Source organism: Oncorhynchus nerka, linkage group LG17 (assembly GCF_034236695.1).
Source record: "Oncorhynchus nerka isolate Pitt River linkage group LG17, Oner_Uvic_2.0, whole genome shotgun sequence".
Lineage (NCBI taxonomy): Eukaryota > Metazoa > Chordata > Actinopteri > Salmoniformes > Salmonidae > Oncorhynchus > Oncorhynchus nerka.
The window spans coordinates 13,462,875-13,480,317 of record NC_088412.1 but is presented as its reverse complement, the minus strand read 5'-3'; the positions used below and the strand labels follow the sequence as shown (position 1 = coordinate 13,480,317).

The 17,443-nt window shown below is 38.4% G+C and overlaps 18 non-coding genes across 18 annotated transcripts; all 18 read left to right on the top strand.

Annotated features, from left to right (window-relative positions):
• The first annotated feature begins 56 nt into the window (after positions 1-56).
• LOC135561460 (small nucleolar RNA U3) lies at positions 57-272 on the top strand. Its single transcript, XR_010459479.1, has one exon. It is a non-coding gene; the product is annotated as a small nucleolar RNA U3 (small nucleolar RNA).
• Positions 273-1,062: 790 nt separating this feature from the next.
• Positions 1,063-1,277, top strand: LOC135561483 (small nucleolar RNA U3). The gene has a single exon (XR_010459501.1). It is a non-coding gene; the product is annotated as a small nucleolar RNA U3 (small nucleolar RNA).
• A 789-nt stretch (positions 1,278-2,066) lies between these two features.
• Positions 2,067-2,282, top strand: LOC135561459 (small nucleolar RNA U3). Its single transcript, XR_010459478.1, has one exon. It is a non-coding gene; the product is annotated as a small nucleolar RNA U3 (small nucleolar RNA).
• A 794-nt stretch (positions 2,283-3,076) lies between these two features.
• Positions 3,077-3,292, top strand: LOC135561458 (small nucleolar RNA U3). Its single transcript, XR_010459477.1, has one exon. It is a non-coding gene; the product is annotated as a small nucleolar RNA U3 (small nucleolar RNA).
• Positions 3,293-4,079: 787 nt separating this feature from the next.
• LOC135561457 (small nucleolar RNA U3) lies at positions 4,080-4,295 on the top strand. The gene has a single exon (XR_010459476.1). It is a non-coding gene; the product is annotated as a small nucleolar RNA U3 (small nucleolar RNA).
• Positions 4,296-5,082: 787 nt separating this feature from the next.
• On the top strand, positions 5,083-5,298 carry LOC135561456 (small nucleolar RNA U3). The gene has a single exon (XR_010459475.1). It is a non-coding gene; the product is annotated as a small nucleolar RNA U3 (small nucleolar RNA).
• Positions 5,299-6,086: 788 nt separating this feature from the next.
• On the top strand, positions 6,087-6,302 carry LOC135561455 (small nucleolar RNA U3). The gene has a single exon (XR_010459474.1). It is a non-coding gene; the product is annotated as a small nucleolar RNA U3 (small nucleolar RNA).
• Positions 6,303-7,090: 788 nt separating this feature from the next.
• Positions 7,091-7,306, top strand: LOC135561454 (small nucleolar RNA U3). The gene has a single exon (XR_010459473.1). It is a non-coding gene; the product is annotated as a small nucleolar RNA U3 (small nucleolar RNA).
• Positions 7,307-8,094: 788 nt separating this feature from the next.
• On the top strand, positions 8,095-8,310 carry LOC135561517 (small nucleolar RNA U3). The gene has a single exon (XR_010459535.1). It is a non-coding gene; the product is annotated as a small nucleolar RNA U3 (small nucleolar RNA).
• A 787-nt stretch (positions 8,311-9,097) lies between these two features.
• Positions 9,098-9,313, top strand: LOC135561516 (small nucleolar RNA U3). Its single transcript, XR_010459534.1, has one exon. It is a non-coding gene; the product is annotated as a small nucleolar RNA U3 (small nucleolar RNA).
• A 788-nt stretch (positions 9,314-10,101) lies between these two features.
• LOC135561515 (small nucleolar RNA U3) lies at positions 10,102-10,317 on the top strand. Its single transcript, XR_010459533.1, has one exon. It is a non-coding gene; the product is annotated as a small nucleolar RNA U3 (small nucleolar RNA).
• A 788-nt stretch (positions 10,318-11,105) lies between these two features.
• LOC135561514 (small nucleolar RNA U3) lies at positions 11,106-11,321 on the top strand. Its single transcript, XR_010459532.1, has one exon. It is a non-coding gene; the product is annotated as a small nucleolar RNA U3 (small nucleolar RNA).
• Positions 11,322-12,111: 790 nt separating this feature from the next.
• On the top strand, positions 12,112-12,327 carry LOC135561501 (small nucleolar RNA U3). Its single transcript, XR_010459519.1, has one exon. It is a non-coding gene; the product is annotated as a small nucleolar RNA U3 (small nucleolar RNA).
• Positions 12,328-13,113: 786 nt separating this feature from the next.
• On the top strand, positions 13,114-13,329 carry LOC135561513 (small nucleolar RNA U3). Its single transcript, XR_010459531.1, has one exon. It is a non-coding gene; the product is annotated as a small nucleolar RNA U3 (small nucleolar RNA).
• Positions 13,330-14,115: 786 nt separating this feature from the next.
• LOC135561500 (small nucleolar RNA U3) lies at positions 14,116-14,331 on the top strand. The gene has a single exon (XR_010459518.1). It is a non-coding gene; the product is annotated as a small nucleolar RNA U3 (small nucleolar RNA).
• A 785-nt stretch (positions 14,332-15,116) lies between these two features.
• On the top strand, positions 15,117-15,332 carry LOC135561499 (small nucleolar RNA U3). Its single transcript, XR_010459517.1, has one exon. It is a non-coding gene; the product is annotated as a small nucleolar RNA U3 (small nucleolar RNA).
• A 788-nt stretch (positions 15,333-16,120) lies between these two features.
• LOC135561498 (small nucleolar RNA U3) lies at positions 16,121-16,336 on the top strand. Its single transcript, XR_010459515.1, has one exon. It is a non-coding gene; the product is annotated as a small nucleolar RNA U3 (small nucleolar RNA).
• A 785-nt stretch (positions 16,337-17,121) lies between these two features.
• On the top strand, positions 17,122-17,337 carry LOC135561512 (small nucleolar RNA U3). The gene has a single exon (XR_010459530.1). It is a non-coding gene; the product is annotated as a small nucleolar RNA U3 (small nucleolar RNA).
• The last annotated feature ends 106 nt before the right edge of the window (positions 17,338-17,443 follow it).

The window sequence follows — 17,443 nt, the reverse complement described above, 5'->3', positions numbered from 1 at the left end:
GGTGGTGCAAATGCTCTTTCAAGATGCTCCACCTTGATCACAACAACTTATGCACCAAGACTATACTTTCAGGGATCATTTCTATAGTGCTTTACTTGAGAAATGTGTGTCTAAAGTGGTAGATCTCGCTATCCATGATGACGATTCAAGATATTCTCGTTCAGAGCATGAATTTGGTGGTTAGAAATGACTTTGCTCATTTTTCTTCCACCTTTGATGACTGTTCCTTGTTCTTCAATGAACGTGGATGAAGGGAATATGTTCTGAGTGGATGTTAACCATGTACAATAAAAACTACTGAAATGTCTCCCAAATCCTTATTGTTAGTAAAATAAAATCTCTTGAATCAGTCCTGAGACCCCAGCAATAATCTTTTCAGTTTTCTGGCTTTCGTTGATCTCCATGTCCAGCCCTTATATTTTGCTTCAAAATGAGGTGTTTTAACATTTTCCTTTCAGGACAACCTTTGACCTTCATACGTAGAAGAACCTTGTACTTTCTAACAACTTTTATGTAGCTTGTGAGCATCATAGAGCAAAACATGTTACATGTGCATGTTCGATAGAGTCTCAGCTTTTCATAGATAGCTTTTAGTAGTTTGTAATTCAAACCATTCTGACTCTACAGATGTTTTTGTAAAAAAAAAGACCGATCCGGGCCTGGGCATCTTCGAATCCATCTTTGTCTCACAAACACAGCTCTATCTCAGCCCCCGTTAATCACACAGACTAACTCTTGGTACCACTGGATGCGGAAGACAAAGACAAATCTGATGGTACAACCCATACGTCTATAGCTAAAACACACAATGTTTAAACGGGGGTAGACTTCAACAAAAATAACCGCTTTGAAATATGGATGGCTGTCCACCAACATTAGGTCATATTTTACCTGTTGGCAACCAGCATCGTTGACCATATTTCTCATTTGAGGAACCTAGCAATTCTCCATAATTAACATAATTTGATTGCAACAACTGTTGATGCTGAGAATGCAACACAAACCGGTGGTGCAAATGCTCTTTTCAAGATGCTCCACCTTGATCACAACAACTTATGCACCAAGACTATACTTTCAGGGATCATTTCTATAGTGCTTTACTTGAGAAATGTGTGTCTAAAGTGGTAGATCTCGCTATCCATGATGACGATTCAAGATATTCCGTTCAGAGCATGAATTTGGTGGTTAGAAATGACTTTGCTCATTTTTCTTCCACCTTTGATGACTGTTCCTTGTTCTTCAATGAACGTGGATGAAGGGAATATGTTCTGAGTGGATGTTAACCATGTACAATAAAAACTACTGAAATGTCTCCCAAATCCTTATTGTTAGTAAAATAAAATCTCTTGAATCAGTCCTGAGACCCCAGCAATAATCTTTTCAGTTTTCTGGCTTTCGTTGATCTCCATGTCCAGCCCTTATATTTTGCTTCAAAATGAGGTGTTTTAACATTTTCCTTTCAGGACAACCTTTGACCTTCATACGTAGAAGAACCTTGTACTTTCTAACAACTTTTATGTAGCTTGTGAGCATCATAGAGCAAAACATGTTACATGTGCATGTTCGATAGAGTCTCAGCTTTCCATAGATAGCTTTTAGTAGTTTGTAATTCAAACCATTCTGACTCTACAGATGTTTTTGTAAAAAAAAACGATCCGGGCCTGGGCATCTTCGGAATCCATCTTTGTCTCACAAACACAGCTCTATCTCAGCCCCCGTTAATCACACAGACTAACTCTTGGTACCACTGGATGCGGAAGACAAAGACAAATCTGATGGTACAACCCATACGTCTATAGCTAAAACACACAATGTTTAAACGGGGGTAGACTTCAACAAAAATAACCGCCTTTGAAATATGGATGGCTGTCCACCAACATTAGGTCATATTTTACCTGTTGGCAACCAGCATCGTTGACCATATTTCTCATTTGAGGAACCTAGCAATTCTCCATAATTAACATAATTTGATTGCAACAACTGTTGATGCTGAGAATGCAACACAAACCGGTGGTGCAAATGCTCTTTTCAAGATGCTCCACCTTGATCACAACAACTTATGCACCAAGACTATACTTTCAGGGATCATTTCTATAGTGCTTTACTTGAGAAATGTGTGTCTAAAGTGGTAGATCTCGCTATCCATGATGACGATTCAAGATATTCTCGTTCAGAGCATGAATTTGGTGGTTAGAAATGACTTTGCTCATTTTTCTTCCACCTTTGATGACTGTTCCTTGTTCTTCAATGAACGTGGATGAAGGGAATATGTTCTGAGTGGATGTTAACCATGTACAATAAAAACTACTGAAATGTCTCCCAAATCCTTATTGTTAGTAAAATAAAATCTCTTGAATCAGTCCTGAGACCCCAGCAATAATCTTTTCAGTTTTCTGGCTTTCGTTGATCTCCATGTCCAGCCCTTATATTTTGCTTCAAAATGAGGTGTTTTAACATTTTCCTTTCAGGACAACCTTTGACCTTCATACGTAGAAGAACCTTGTACTTTCTAACAACTTTTATGTAGCTTGTGAGCATCATAGAGCAAAACATGTTACATGTGCATGTTCGATAGAGTCTCAGCTTTTCATAGATAGCTTTTAGTAGTTTGTAATTCAAACCATTCTGACTCTACAGATGTTTTTGTAAAAAAAAAAAAAACGATCCGGGCCTGGGCATCTTCGGAATCCATCTTTGTCTCACAAACACAGCTCTATCTCAGCCCCCGTTAATCACACAGACTAACTCTTGGTACCACTGGATGCGGAAGACAAAGACAAATCTGATGGTACAACCCATACGTCTATAGCTAAAACACACAATGTTTAAACGGGGGTAGACTTCAACAAAAATAACCGCCTTTGAAATATGGATGGCTGTCCACCAACATTAGGTCATATTTTACCTGTTGGCAACCAGCATCGTTGACCATATTTCTCATTTGAGGAACCTAGCAATTCTCCATAATTAACATAATTTGATTGCAACAACTGTTGATGCTGAGAATGCAACACAAACCGGTGGTGCAAATGCTCTTTTCAAGATGCTCCACCTTGATCACAACAACTTATGCACCAAGACTATACTTTCAGGGATCATTTCTATAGTGCTTTACTTGAGAAATGTGTGTCTAAAGTGGTAGATCTCGCTATCCATGATGACGATTCAAGATATTCTCGTTCAGAGCATGAATTTGGTGGTTAGAAATGACTTTGCTCATTTTTCTTCCACCTTTGATGACTGTTCCTTGTTCTTCAATGAACGTGGATGAAGGGAATATGTTCTGAGTGGATGTTAACCATGTACAATAAAAACTACTGAAATGTCTCCCAAATCCTTATTGTTAGTAAAATAAAATCTCTTGAATCAGTCCTGAGACCCCAGCAATAATCTTTTCAGTTTTCTGGCTTTCGTTGATCTCCATGTCCAGCCCTTATATTTTGCTTCAAAATGAGGTGTTTTAACATTTTCCTTTCAGGACAACCTTTGACCTTCATACGTAGAAGAACCTTGTACTTTCTAACAACTTTTATGTAGCTTGTGAGCATCATAGAGCAAAACATGTTACATGTGCATGTTCTATAGAGTCTCAGCTTTTCATAGATAGCTTTTAGTAGTTTGTAATTCAAACCATTCTGACTCTACAGATGTTTTTGTAAAAAAAACGATCCGGGCCTGGGCATCTTCGAATCCATCTTTGTCTCACAAACACAGCTCTATCTCAGCCCCCGTTAATCACACAGACTAACTCTTGGTACCACTGGATGCGGAAGACAAAGACAAATCTGATGGTACAACCCATACGTCTATAGCTAAAACACACAATGTTTAAACGGGGGTAGACTTCAACAAAAATAACCGCCTTTGAAATATGGATGGCTGTCCACCAACATTAGGTCATATTTTACCTGTTGGCAACCAGCATCGTTGACCATATTTCTCATTTGAGGAACCTAGCAATTCTCCATAATTAACATAATTTGATTGCAACAACTGTTGATGCTGAGAATGCAACACAAACCGGTGGTGCAAATGCTCTTTTCAAGATGCTCCACCTTGATCACAACAACTTATGCACCAAGACTATACTTTCAGGGATCATTTCTATAGTGCTTTACTTGAGAAATGTGTGTCTAAAGTGGTAGATCTCGCTATCCATGATGACGATTCAAGATATTCTCGTTCAGAGCATGAATTTGGTGGTTAGAAATGACTTTGCTCATTTTTCTTCCACCTTTGATGACTGTTCCTTGTTCTTCAATGAACGTGGATGAAGGGAATATGTTCTGAGTGGATGTTAACCATGTACAATAAAAACTACTGAAATGTCTCCCAAATCCTTATTGTTAGTAAAATAAAATCTCTTGAATCAGTCCTGAGACCCCAGCAATAATCTTTTCAGTTTTCTGGCTTTCGTTGATCTCCATGTCCAGCCCTTATATTTTGCTTCAAAATGAGGTGTTTTAACATTTTCCTTTCAGGACAACCTTTGACCTTCATACGTAGAAGAACCTTGTACTTTCTAACAACTTTTATGTAGCTTGTGAGCATCATAGAGCAAAACATGTTACATGTGCATGTTCGATAGAGTCTCAGCTTTCCATAGATAGCTTTTAGTAGTTTGTAATTCAAACCATTCTGACTCTACAGATGTTTTTGTAAAAAAAAAGATCCGGGCCTGGGCATCTTCGAATCCATCTTTGTCTCACAAACACAGCTCTATCTCAGCCCCCGTTAATCACACAGACTAACTCTTGGTACCACTGGATGCGGAAGACAAAGACAAATCTGATGGTACAACCCATACGTCTATAGCTAAAACACACAATGTTTAAACGGGGGTAGACTTCAACAAAAATAACCGCCTTTGAAATATGGATGGCTGTCCACCAACATTAGGTCATATTTTACCTGTTGGCAACCAGCATCGTTGACCATATTTCTCATTTGAGGAACCTAGCAATTCTCCATAATTAACATAATTTGATTGCAACAACTGTTGATGCTGAGAATGCAACACAAACCGGTGGTGCAAATGCTCTTTTCAAGATGCTCCACCTTGATCACAACAACTTATGCACCAAGACTATACTTTCAGGGATCATTTCTATAGTGCTTTACTTGAGAAATGTGTGTCTAAAGTGGTAGATCTCGCTATCCATGATGACGATTCAAGATATTCTCGTTCAGAGCATGAATTTGGTGGTTAGAAATGACTTTGCTCATTTTTCTTCCACCTTTGATGACTGTTCCTTGTTCTTCAATGAACGTGGATGAAGGGAATATGTTCTGAGTGGATGTTAACCATGTACAATAAAAACTACTGAAATGTCTCCCAAATCCTTATTGTTAGTAAAATAAAATCTCTTGAATCAGTCCTGAGACCCCAGCAATAATCTTTTCAGTTTTCTGGCTTTCGTTGATCTCCATGTCCAGCCCTTATATTTTGCTTCAAAATGAGGTGTTTTAACATTTTCCTTTCAGGACAACCTTTGACCTTCATACGTAGAAGAACCTTGTACTTTCTAACAACTTTTATGTAGCTTGTGAGCATCATAGAGCAAAACATGTTACATGTGCATGTTCGATAGAGTCTCAGCTTTTCATAGATAGCTTTTAGTAGTTTGTAATTCAAACCATTCTGACTCTACAGATGTTTTTGTAAAAAAAAACGATCCGGGCCTGGGCATCTTCGGAATCCATCTTTGTCTCACAAACACAGCTCTATCTCAGCCCCGTTAATCACACAGACTAACTCTTGGTACCACTGGATGCGGAAGACAAAGACAAATCTGATGGTACAACCCATACGTCTATAGCTAAAACACACAATGTTTAAACGGGGGTAGACTTCAACAAAAATAACCGCCTTTGAAATATGGATGGCTGTCCACCAACATTAGGTCATATTTTACCTGTTGGCAACCAGCATCGTTGACCATATTTCTCATTTGAGGAACCTAGCAATTCTCCATAATTAACATAATTTGATTGCAACAACTGTTGATGCTGAGAATGCAACACAAACCGGTGGTGCAAATGCTCTTTTCAAGATGCTCCACCTTGATCACAACAACTTATGCACCAAGACTATACTTTCAGGGATCATTTCTATAGTGCTTTACTTGAGAAATGTGTGTCTAAAGTGGTAGATCTCGCTATCCATGATGACGATTCAAGATATTCTCGTTCAGAGCATGAATTTGGTGGTTAGAAATGACTTTGCTCATTTTTCTTCCACCTTTGATGACTGTTCCTTGTTCTTCAATGAACGTGGATGAAGGGAATATGTTCTGAGTGGATGTTAACCATGTACAATAAAAACTACTGAAATGTCTCCCAAATCCTTATTGTTAGTAAAATAAAATCTCTTGAATCAGTCCTGAGACCCCAGCAATAATCTTTTCAGTTTTCTGGCTTTCGTTGATCTCCATGTCCAGCCCTTATATTTTGCTTCAAAATGAGGTGTTTTAACATTTTCCTTTCAGGACAACCTTTGACCTTCATACGTAGAAGAACCTTGTACTTTCTAACAACTTTTATGTAGCTTGTGAGCATCATAGAGCAAAACATGTTACATGTGCATGTTCTATAGAGTCTCAGCTTTTCATAGATAGCTTTTAGTAGTTTGTAATTCAAACCATTCTGACTCTACAGATGTTTTTGTAAAAAAAACGATCCGGGCCTGGGCATCTTCGAAATCCATCTTTGTCTCACAAACACAGCTCTATCTCAGCCCCCGTTAATCACACAGACTAACTCTTGGTACCACTGGATGCGGAAGACAAAGACAAATCTGATGGTACAACCCATACGTCTATAGCTAAAACACACAATGTTTAAACGGGGGTAGACTTCAACAAAAATAACCGCCTTTGAAATATGGATGGCTGTCCACCAACATTAGGTCATATTTTACCTGTTGGCAACCAGCATCGTTGACCATATTTCTCATTTGAGGAACCTAGCAATTCTCCATAATTAACATAATTTGATTGCAACAACTGTTGATGCTGAGAATGCAACACAAACCGGTGGTGCAAATGCTCTTTTCAAGATGCTCCACCTTGATCACAACAACTTATGCACCAAGACTATACTTTCAGGGATCATTTCTATAGTGCTTTACTTGAGAAATGTGTGTCTAAAGTGGTAGATCTCGCTATCCATGATGACGATTCAAGATATTCTCGTTCAGAGCATGAATTTGGTGGTTAGAAATGACTTTGCTCATTTTTCTTCCACCTTTGATGACTGTTCCTTGTTCTTCAATGAACGTGGATGAAGGGAATATGTTCTGAGTGGATGTTAACCATGTACAATAAAAACTACTGAAATGTCTCCCAAATCCTTATTGTTAGTAAAATAAAATCTCTTGAATCAGTCCTGAGACCCCAGCAATAATCTTTTCAGTTTTCTGGCTTTCGTTGATCTCCATGTCCAGCCCTTATATTTTGCTTCAAAATGAGGTGTTTTAACATTTTCCTTTCAGGACAACCTTTGACCTTCATACGTAGAAGAACCTTGTACTTTCTAACAACTTTTATGTAGCTTGTGAGCATCATAGAGCAAAACATGTTACATGTGCATGTTCTATAGAGTCTCAGCTTTTCATAGATAGCTTTTAGTAGTTTGTAATTCAAACCATTCTGACTCTACAGATGTTTTTGTAAAAAAAAACGATCCGGGCCTGGGCATCTTCGGAATCCATCTTTGTCTCACAAACACAGCTCTATCTCAGCCCCGTTAATCACACAGACTAACTCTTGGTACCACTGGATGCGGAAGACAAAGACAAATCTGATGGTACAACCCATACGTCTATAGCTAAAACACACAATGTTTAAACGGGGGTAGACTTCAACAAAAATAACCGCCTTTGAAATATGGATGGCTGTCCACCAACATTAGGTCATATTTTACCTGTTGGCAACCAGCATCGTTGACCATATTTCTCATTTGAGGAACCTAGCAATTCTCCATAATTAACATAATTTGATTGCAACAACTGTTGATGCTGAGAATGCAACACAAACCGGTGGTGCAAATGCTCTTTTCAAGATGCTCCACCTTGATCACAACAACTTATGCACCAAGACTATACTTTCAGGGATCATTTCTATAGTGCTTTACTTGAGAAATGTGTGTCTAAAGTGGTAGATCTCGCTATCCATGATGACGATTCAAGATATTCCCGTTCAGAGCATGAATTTGGTGGTTAGAAATGACTTTGCTCATTTTTCTTCCACCTTTGATGACTGTTCCTTGTTCTTCAATGAACGTGGATGAAGGGAATATGTTCTGAGTGGATGTTAACCATGTACAATAAAAACTACTGAAATGTCTCCCAAATCCTTATTGTTAGTAAAATAAAATCTCTTGAATCAGTCCTGAGACCCCAGCAATAATCTTTTCAGTTTTCTGGCTTTCGTTGATCTCCATGTCCAGCCCTTATATTTTGCTTCAAAATGAGGTGTTTTAACATTTTCCTTTCAGGACAACCTTTGACCTTCATACGTAGAAGAACCTTGTACTTTCTAACAACTTTTATGTAGCTTGTGAGCATCATAGAGCAAAACATGTTACATGTGCATGTTCTATAGAGTCTCAGCTTTTCATAGATAGCTTTTAGTAGTTTGTAATTCAAACCATTCTGACTCTACAGATGTTTTTGTAAAAAAAAAAGATCCGGGCCTGGGCATCTTCGAATCCATCTTTGTCTCACAAACACAGCTCTATCTCAGCCCCGTTAATCACACAGACTAACTCTTGGTACCACTGGATGCGGAAGACAAAGACAAATCTGATGGTACAACCCATACGTCTATAGCTAAAACACACAATGTTTAAACGGGGGTAGACTTCAACAAAAATAACCGCCTTTGAAATATGGATGGCTGTCCACCAACATTAGGTCATATTTTACCTGTTGGCAACCAGCATCGTTGACCATATTTCTCATTTGAGGAACCTAGCAATTCTCCATAATTAACATAATTTGATTGCAACAACTGTTGATGCTGAGAATGCAACACAAACCGGTGGTGCAAATGCTCTTTTCAAGATGCTCCACCTTGATCACAACAACTTATGCACCAAGACTATACTTTCAGGGATCATTTCTATAGTGCTTTACTTGAGAAATGTGTGTCTAAAGTGGTAGATCTCGCTATCCATGATGACGATTCAAGATATTCCCGTTCAGAGCATGAATTTGGTGGTTAGAAATGACTTTGCTCATTTTTCTTCCACCTTTGATGACTGTTCCTTGTTCTTCAATGAACGTGGATGAAGGGAATATGTTCTGAGTGGATGTTAACCATGTACAATAAAAACTACTGAAATGTCTCCCAAATCCTTATTGTTAGTAAAATAAAATCTCTTGAATCAGTCCTGAGACCCCAGCAATAATCTTTTCAGTTTTCTGGCTTTCGTTGATCTCCATGTCCAGCCCTTATATTTTGCTTCAAAATGAGGTGTTTTAACATTTTCCTTTCAGGACAACCTTTGACCTTCATACGTAGAAGAACCTTGTACTTTCTAACAACTTTTATGTAGCTTGTGAGCATCATAGAGCAAAACATGTTACATGTGCATGTTCTATAGAGTCTCAGCTTTTCATAGATAGCTTTTAGTAGTTTGTAATTCAAACCATTCTGACTCTACAGATGTTTTTGTAAAAAAAAAACGATCCGGGCCTGGGCATCTTCGAATCCATCTTTGTCTCACAAACACAGCTCTATCTCAGCCCCGTTAATCACACAGACTAACTCTTGGTACCACTGGATGCGGAAGACAAAGACAAATCTGATGGTACAACCCATACGTCTATAGCTAAAACACACAATGTTTAAACGGGGGTAGACTTCAACAAAAATAACCGCCTTTGAAATATGGATGGCTGTCCACCAACATTAGGTCATATTTTACCTGTTGGCAACCAGCATCGTTGACCATATTTCTCATTTGAGGAACCTAGCAATTCTCCATAATTAACATAATTTGATTGCAACAACTGTTGATGCTGAGAATGCAACACAAACCGGTGGTGCAAATGCTCTTTTCAAGATGCTCCACCTTGATCACAACAACTTATGCACCAAGACTATACTTTCAGGGATCATTTCTATAGTGCTTTACTTGAGAAATGTGTGTCTAAAGTGGTAGATCTCGCTATCCATGATGACGATTCAAGATATTCCCGTTCAGAGCATGAATTTGGTGGTTAGAAATGACTTTGCTCATTTTTCTTCCACCTTTGATGACTGTTCCTTGTTCTTCAATGAACGTGGATGAAGGGAATATGTTCTGAGTGGATGTTAACCATGTACAATAAAAACTACTGAAATGTCTCCCAAATCCTTATTGTTAGTAAAATAAAATCTCTTGAATCAGTCCTGAGACCCCAGCAATAATCTTTTCAGTTTTCTGGCTTTCGTTGATCTCCATGTCCAGCCCTTATATTTTGCTTCAAAATGAGGTGTTTTAACATTTTCCTTTCAGGACAACCTTTGACCTTCATACGTAGAAGAACCTTGTACTTTCTAACAACTTTTATGTAGCTTGTGAGCATCATAGAGCAAAACATGTTACATGTGCATGTTCTATAGAGTCTCAGCTTTTCATAGATAGCTTTTAGTAGTTTGTAATTCAAACCATTCTGACTCTACAGATGTTTTTGTAAAAAAAAAACGACCCGGGCCTGGGCACCTTCGAATCCATCTTTGTCTCACAAACACAGCTCTATCTCAGCCCCGTTAATCACACAGACTAACTCTTGGTACCACTGGATGCGGAAGACAAAGACAAATCTGATGGTACAACCCATACGTCTATAGCTAAAACACACAATGTTTAAACGGGGGTAGACTTCAACAAAAATAACCGCCTTTGAAATATGGATGGCTGTCCACCAACATTAGGTCATATTTTACCTGTTGGCAACCAGCATCGTTGACCATATTTCTCATTTGAGGAACCTAGCAATTCTCCATAATTAACATAATTTGATTGCAACAACTGTTGATGCTGAGAATGCAACACAAACCGGTGGTGCAAATGCTCTTTTCAAGATGCTCCACCTTGATCACAACAACTTATGCACCAAGACTATACTTTCAGGGATCATTTCTATAGTGCTTTACTTGAGAAATGTGTGTCTAAAGTGGTAGATCTCGCTATCCATGATGACGATTCAAGATATTCCCGTTCAGAGCATGAATTTGGTGGTTAGAAATGACTTTGCTCATTTTTCTTCCACCTTTGATGACTGTTCCTTGTTCTTCAATGAACGTGGATGAAGGGAATATGTTCTGAGTGGATGTTAACCATGTACAATAAAAACTACTGAAATGTCTCCCAAATCCTTATTGTTAGTAAAATAAAATCTCTTGAATCAGTCCTGAGACCCCAGCAATAATCTTTTCAGTTTTCTGGCTTTCGTTGATCTCCATGTCCAGCCCTTATATTTTGCTTCAAAATGAGGTGTTTTAACATTTTCCTTTCAGGACAACCTTTGACCTTCATACGTAGAAGAACCTTGTACTTTCTAACAACTTTTATGTAGCTTGTGAGCATCATAGAGCAAAACATGTTACATGTGCATGTTCTATAGAGTCTCAGCTTTTCATAGATAGCTTTTAGTAGTTTGTAATTCAAACCATTCTGACTCTACAGATGTTTTTGTAAAAAAAAAACGATCCGGGCCTGGGCATCTTCGGAATCCATCTTTGTCTCACAAACACAGCTCTATCTCAGCCCCCGTTAATCACACAGACTAACTCTTGGTACCACTGGATGCGGAAGACAAAGACAAATCTGATGGTACAACCCATACGTCTATAGCTAAAACACACAATGTTTAAACGGGGGTAGACTTCAACAAAAATAACCGCCTTTGAAATATGGATGGCTGTCCACCAACATTAGGTCATATTTTACCTGTTGGCAACCAGCATCGTTGACCATATTTCTCATTTGAGGAACCTAGCAATTCTCCATAATTAACATAATTTGATTGCAACAACTGTTGATGCTGAGAATGCAACACAAACCGGTGGTGCAAATGCTCTTTTCAAGATGCTCCACCTTGATCACAACAACTTATGCACCAAGACTATACTTTCAGGGATCATTTCTATAGTGCTTTACTTGAGAAATGTGTGTCTAAAGTGGTAGATCTCGCTATCCATGATGACGATTCAAGATATTCCCGTTCAGAGCATGAATCTGGTGGTTAGAAATGACTTTGCTCATTTTTCTTCCACCTTTGATGACTGTTCCTTGTTCTTCAATGAACGTGGATGAAGGGAATATGTTCTGAGTGGATGTTAACCATGTACAATAAAAACTACTGAAATGTCTCCCAAATCCTTATTGTTAGTAAAATAAAATCTCTTGAATCAGTCCTGAGACCCCAGCAATAATCTTTTCAGTTTTCTGGCTTTCGTTGATCTCCATGTCCAGCCCTTATATTTTGCTTCAAAATGAGGTGTTTTAACATTTTCCTTTCAGGACAACCTTTGACCTTCATACGTAGAAGAACCTTGTACTTTCTAACAACTTTTATGTAGCTTGTGAGCATCATAGAGCAAAACATGTTACATGTGCATGTTCTATAGAGTCTCAGCTTTTCATAGATAGCTTTTAGTAGTTTGTAATTCAAACCATTCTGACTCTACAGATGTTTTTGTAAAAAAAAGACCCGGGCCTGGGCACCTTCGGAATCCATCTTTGTCTCACAAACACAGCTCTATCTCAGCCCCCGTTAATCACACAGACTAACTCTTGGTACCACTGGATGCGGAAGACAAAGACAAATCTGATGGTACAACCCATACGTCTATAGCTAAAACACACAATGTTTAAACGGGGGTAGACTTCAACAAAAATAACCGCTTTGAAATATGGATGGCTGTCCACCAACATTAGGTCATATTTTACCTGTTGGCAACCAGCATCGTTGACCATATTTCTCATTTGAGGAACCTAGCAATTCTCCATAATTAACATAATTTGATTGCAACAACTGTTGATGCTGAGAATGCAACACAAACCGGTGGTGCAAATGCTCTTTTCAAGATGCTCCACCTTGATCACAACAACTTATGCACCAAGACTATACTTTCAGGGATCATTTCTATAGTGCTTTACTTGAGAAATGTGTGTCTAAAGTGGTAGATCTCGCTATCCATGATGACGATTCAAGATATTCCCGTTCAGAGCATGAATTTGGTGGTTAGAAATGACTTTGCTCATTTTTCTTCCACCTTTGATGACTGTTCCTTGTTCTTCAATGAACGTGGATGAAGGGAATATGTTCTGAGTGGATGTTAACCATGTACAATAAAAACTACTGAAATGTCTCCCAAATCCTTATTGTTAGTAAAATAAAATCTCTTGAATCAGTCCTGAGACCCCAGCAATAATCTTTTCAGTTTTCTGGCTTTCGTTGATCTCCATGTCCAGCCCTTATATTTTGCTTCAAAATGAGGTGTTTTAACATTTTCCTTTCAGGACAACCTTTGACCTTCATACGTAGAAGAACCTTGTACTTTCTAACAACTTTTATGTAGCTTGTGAGCATCATAGAGCAAAACATGTTACATGTGCATGTTCTATAGAGTCTCAGCTTTTCATAGATAGCTTTTAGTAGTTTGTAATTCAAACCATTCTGACTCTACAGATGTTTTTGTAAAAAAAAGATCCGGGCCTGGGCATCTTCGGAATCCATCTTTGTCTCACAAACACAGCTCTATCTCAGCCCCGTTAATCACACAGACTAACTCTTGGTACCACTGGATGCGGAAGACAAAGACAAATCTGATGGTACAACCCATACGTCTATAGCTAAAACACACAATGTTTAAACGGGGGTAGACTTCAACAAAAATAACCGCCTTTGAAATATGGATGGCTGTCCACCAACATTAGGTCATATTTTACCTGTTGGCAACCAGCATCGTTGACCATATTTCTCATTTGAGGAACCTAGCAATTCTCCATAATTAACATAATTTGATTGCAACAACTGTTGATGCTGAGAATGCAACACAAACCGGTGGTGCAAATGCTCTTTTCAAGATGCTCCACCTTGATCACAACAACTTATGCACCAAGACTATACTTTCAGGGATCATTTCTATAGTGCTTTACTTGAGAAATGTGTGTCTAAAGTGGTAGATCTCGCTATCCATGATGACGATTCAAGATATTCCCGTTCAGAGCATGAATCTGGTGGTTAGAAATGACTTTGCTCATTTTTCTTCCACCTTTGATGACTGTTCCTTGTTCTTCAATGAACGTGGATGAAGGGAATATGTTCTGAGTGGATGTTAACCATGTACAATAAAAACTACTGAAATGTCTCCCAAATCCTTATTGTTAGTAAAATAAAATCTCTTGAATCAGTCCTGAGACCCCAGCAATAATCTTTTCAGTTTTCTGGCTTTCGTTGATCTCCATGTCCAGCCCTTATATTTTGCTTCAAAATGAGGTGTTTTAACATTTTCCTTTCAGGACAACCTTTGACCTTCATACGTAGAAGAACCTTGTACTTTCTAACAACTTTTATGTAGCTTGTGAGCATCATAGAGCAAAACATGTTACATGTGCATGTTCTATAGAGTCTCAGCTTTTCATAGATAGCTTTTAGTAGTTTGTAATTCAAACCATTCTGACTCTACAGATGTTTTTGTAAAAAAAAAGACCGGCCTGGGCATCTTCGAATCCATCTTTGTCTCACAAACACAGCTCTATCTCAGCCCCCGTTAATCACACAGACTAACTCTTGGTACCACTGGATGCGGAAGACAAAGACAAATCTGATGGTACAACCCATACGTCTATAGCTAAAACACACAATGTTTAAACGGGGGTAGACTTCAACAAAAATAACCGCCTTTGAAATATGGATGGCTGTCCACCAACATTAGGTCATATTTTACCTGTTGGCAACCAGCATCGTTGACCATATTTCTCATTTGAGGAACCTAGCAATTCTCCATAATTAACATAATTTGATTGCAACAACTGTTGATGCTGAGAATGCAACACAAACCGGTGGTGCAAATGCTCTTTTCAAGATGCTCCACCTTGATCACAACAACTTATGCACCAAGACTATACTTTCAGGGATCATTTCTATAGTGCTTTACTTGAGAAATGTGTGTCTAAAGTGGTAGATCTCGCTATCCATGATGACGATTCAAGATATTCCCGTTCAGAGCATGAATCTGGTGGTTAGAAATGACTTTGCTCATTTTTCTTCCACCTTTGATGACTGTTCCTTGTTCTTCAATGAACGTGGATGAAGGGAATATGTTCTGAGTGGATGTTAACCATGTACAATAAAAACTACTGAAATGTCTCCCAAATCCTTATTGTTAGTAAAATAAAATCTCTTGAATCAGTCCTGAGACCCCAGCAATAATCTTTTCAGTTTTCTGGCTTTCGTTGATCTCCATGTCCAGCCCTTATATTTTGCTTCAAAATGAGGTGTTTTAACATTTTCCTTTCAGGACAACCTTTGACCTTCATACGTAGAAGAACCTTGTACTTTCTAACAACTTTTATGTAGCTTGTGAGCATCATAGAGCAAAACATGTTACATGTGCATGTTCTATAGAGTCTCAGCTTTTCATAGATAGCTTTTAGTAGTTTGTAATTCAAACCATTCTGACTCTACAGATGTTTTTGTAAAAAAAAAAGATCCGGGCCTGGGCATCTTCGAATCCATCTTTGTCTCACAAACACAGCTCTATCTCAGCCCCCGTTAATCACACAGACTAACTCTTGGTACCACTGGATGCGGAAGACAAAGACAAATCTGATGGTACAACCCATACGTCTATAGCTAAAACACACAATGTTTAAACGGGGGTAGACTTCAACAAAAATAACCGCCTTTGAAATATGGATGGCTGTCCACCAACATTAGGTCATATTTTACCTGTTGGCAACCAGCATCGTTGACCATATTTCTCATTTGAGGAACCTAGCAATTCTCCATAATTAACATAATTTGATTGCAACAACTGTTGATGCTGAGAATGCAACACAAACCGGTGGTGCAAATGCTCTTTTCAAGATGCTCCACCTTGATCACAACAACTTATGCACCAAGACTATACTTTCAGGGATCATTTCTATAGTGCTTTACTTGAGAAATGTGTGTCTAAAGTGGTAGATCTCGCTATCCATGATGACGATTCAAGATATTCCCGTTCAGAGCATGAATCTGGTGGTTAGAAATGACTTTGCTCATTTTTCTTCCACCTTTGATGACTGTTCCTTGTTCTTCAATGAACGTGGATGAAGGGAATATGTTCTGAGTGGATGTTAACCATGTACAATAAAAACTACTGAAATGTCTCCCAAATCCTTATTGTTAGTAAAATAAAATCTCTTGAATCAGTCCTGAGACCCCAGCAATAATCTTTTCAGTTTTCTGGCTTTCGTTGATCTCCATGTCCAGCCCTTATATTTTGCTTCAAAATGAGGTGTTTTAACATTTTCCTTTCAGGACAACCTTTGACCTTCATACGTAGAAGAACCTTGTACTTTCTAACAACTTTTATGTAGCTTGTGAGCATCATAGAGCAAAACATGTTACATGTGCATGTTCTATAGAGTCTCAGCTTTTCATAGATAGCTTTTAGTAGTTTGTAATTCAAACCATTCTGACTCTACAGATGTTTTTGTAAAAAAAAGACCCGGGCCTGGGCATCTTCGAATCCATCTTTGTCTCACAAACACAGCTCTATCTCAGCCCCCGTTAATCACACAGACTAACTCTTGGTACCACTGGATGCGGAAGACAAAGACAAATCTGATGGTACAACCCATACGTCTATAGCTAAAACACACAATGTTTAAACGGGGGTAGACTTCAACAAAAATAACCGCCTTTGAAATATGGATGGCTGTCCACCAACATTAGGTCATATTTTACCTGTTGGCAACCAGCATCGTTGACCATATTTCTCATTTGAGGAACCTAGCAATTCTCCATAATTAACATAATTTGATTGCAACAACTGTTGATGCTGAGAATGCAACACAAACCGGTGGTGCAAATGCTCTTTCAAGATGCTCCACCTTGATCACAACAACTTATGCACCAAGACTATACTTTCAGGGATCATTTCTATAGTGCTTTACTTGAGAAATGTGTGTCTAAAGTGGTAGATCTCGCTATCCATGATGACGATTCAAGATATTCCCGTTCAGAGCATGAATTTGGTGGTTAGAAATGACTTTGCTCATTTTTCTTCCACCTTTGATGACTGTTCCTTGTTCTTCAATGAACGTGGATGAAGGGAATATGTTCTGAGTGGATGTTAACCATGTACAATAAAAACTACTGAAATGTCTCCCAAATCCTTATTGTTAGTAAAATAAAATCTCTTGAATCAGTCCTGAGACCCCAGCAATAATCTTTTCA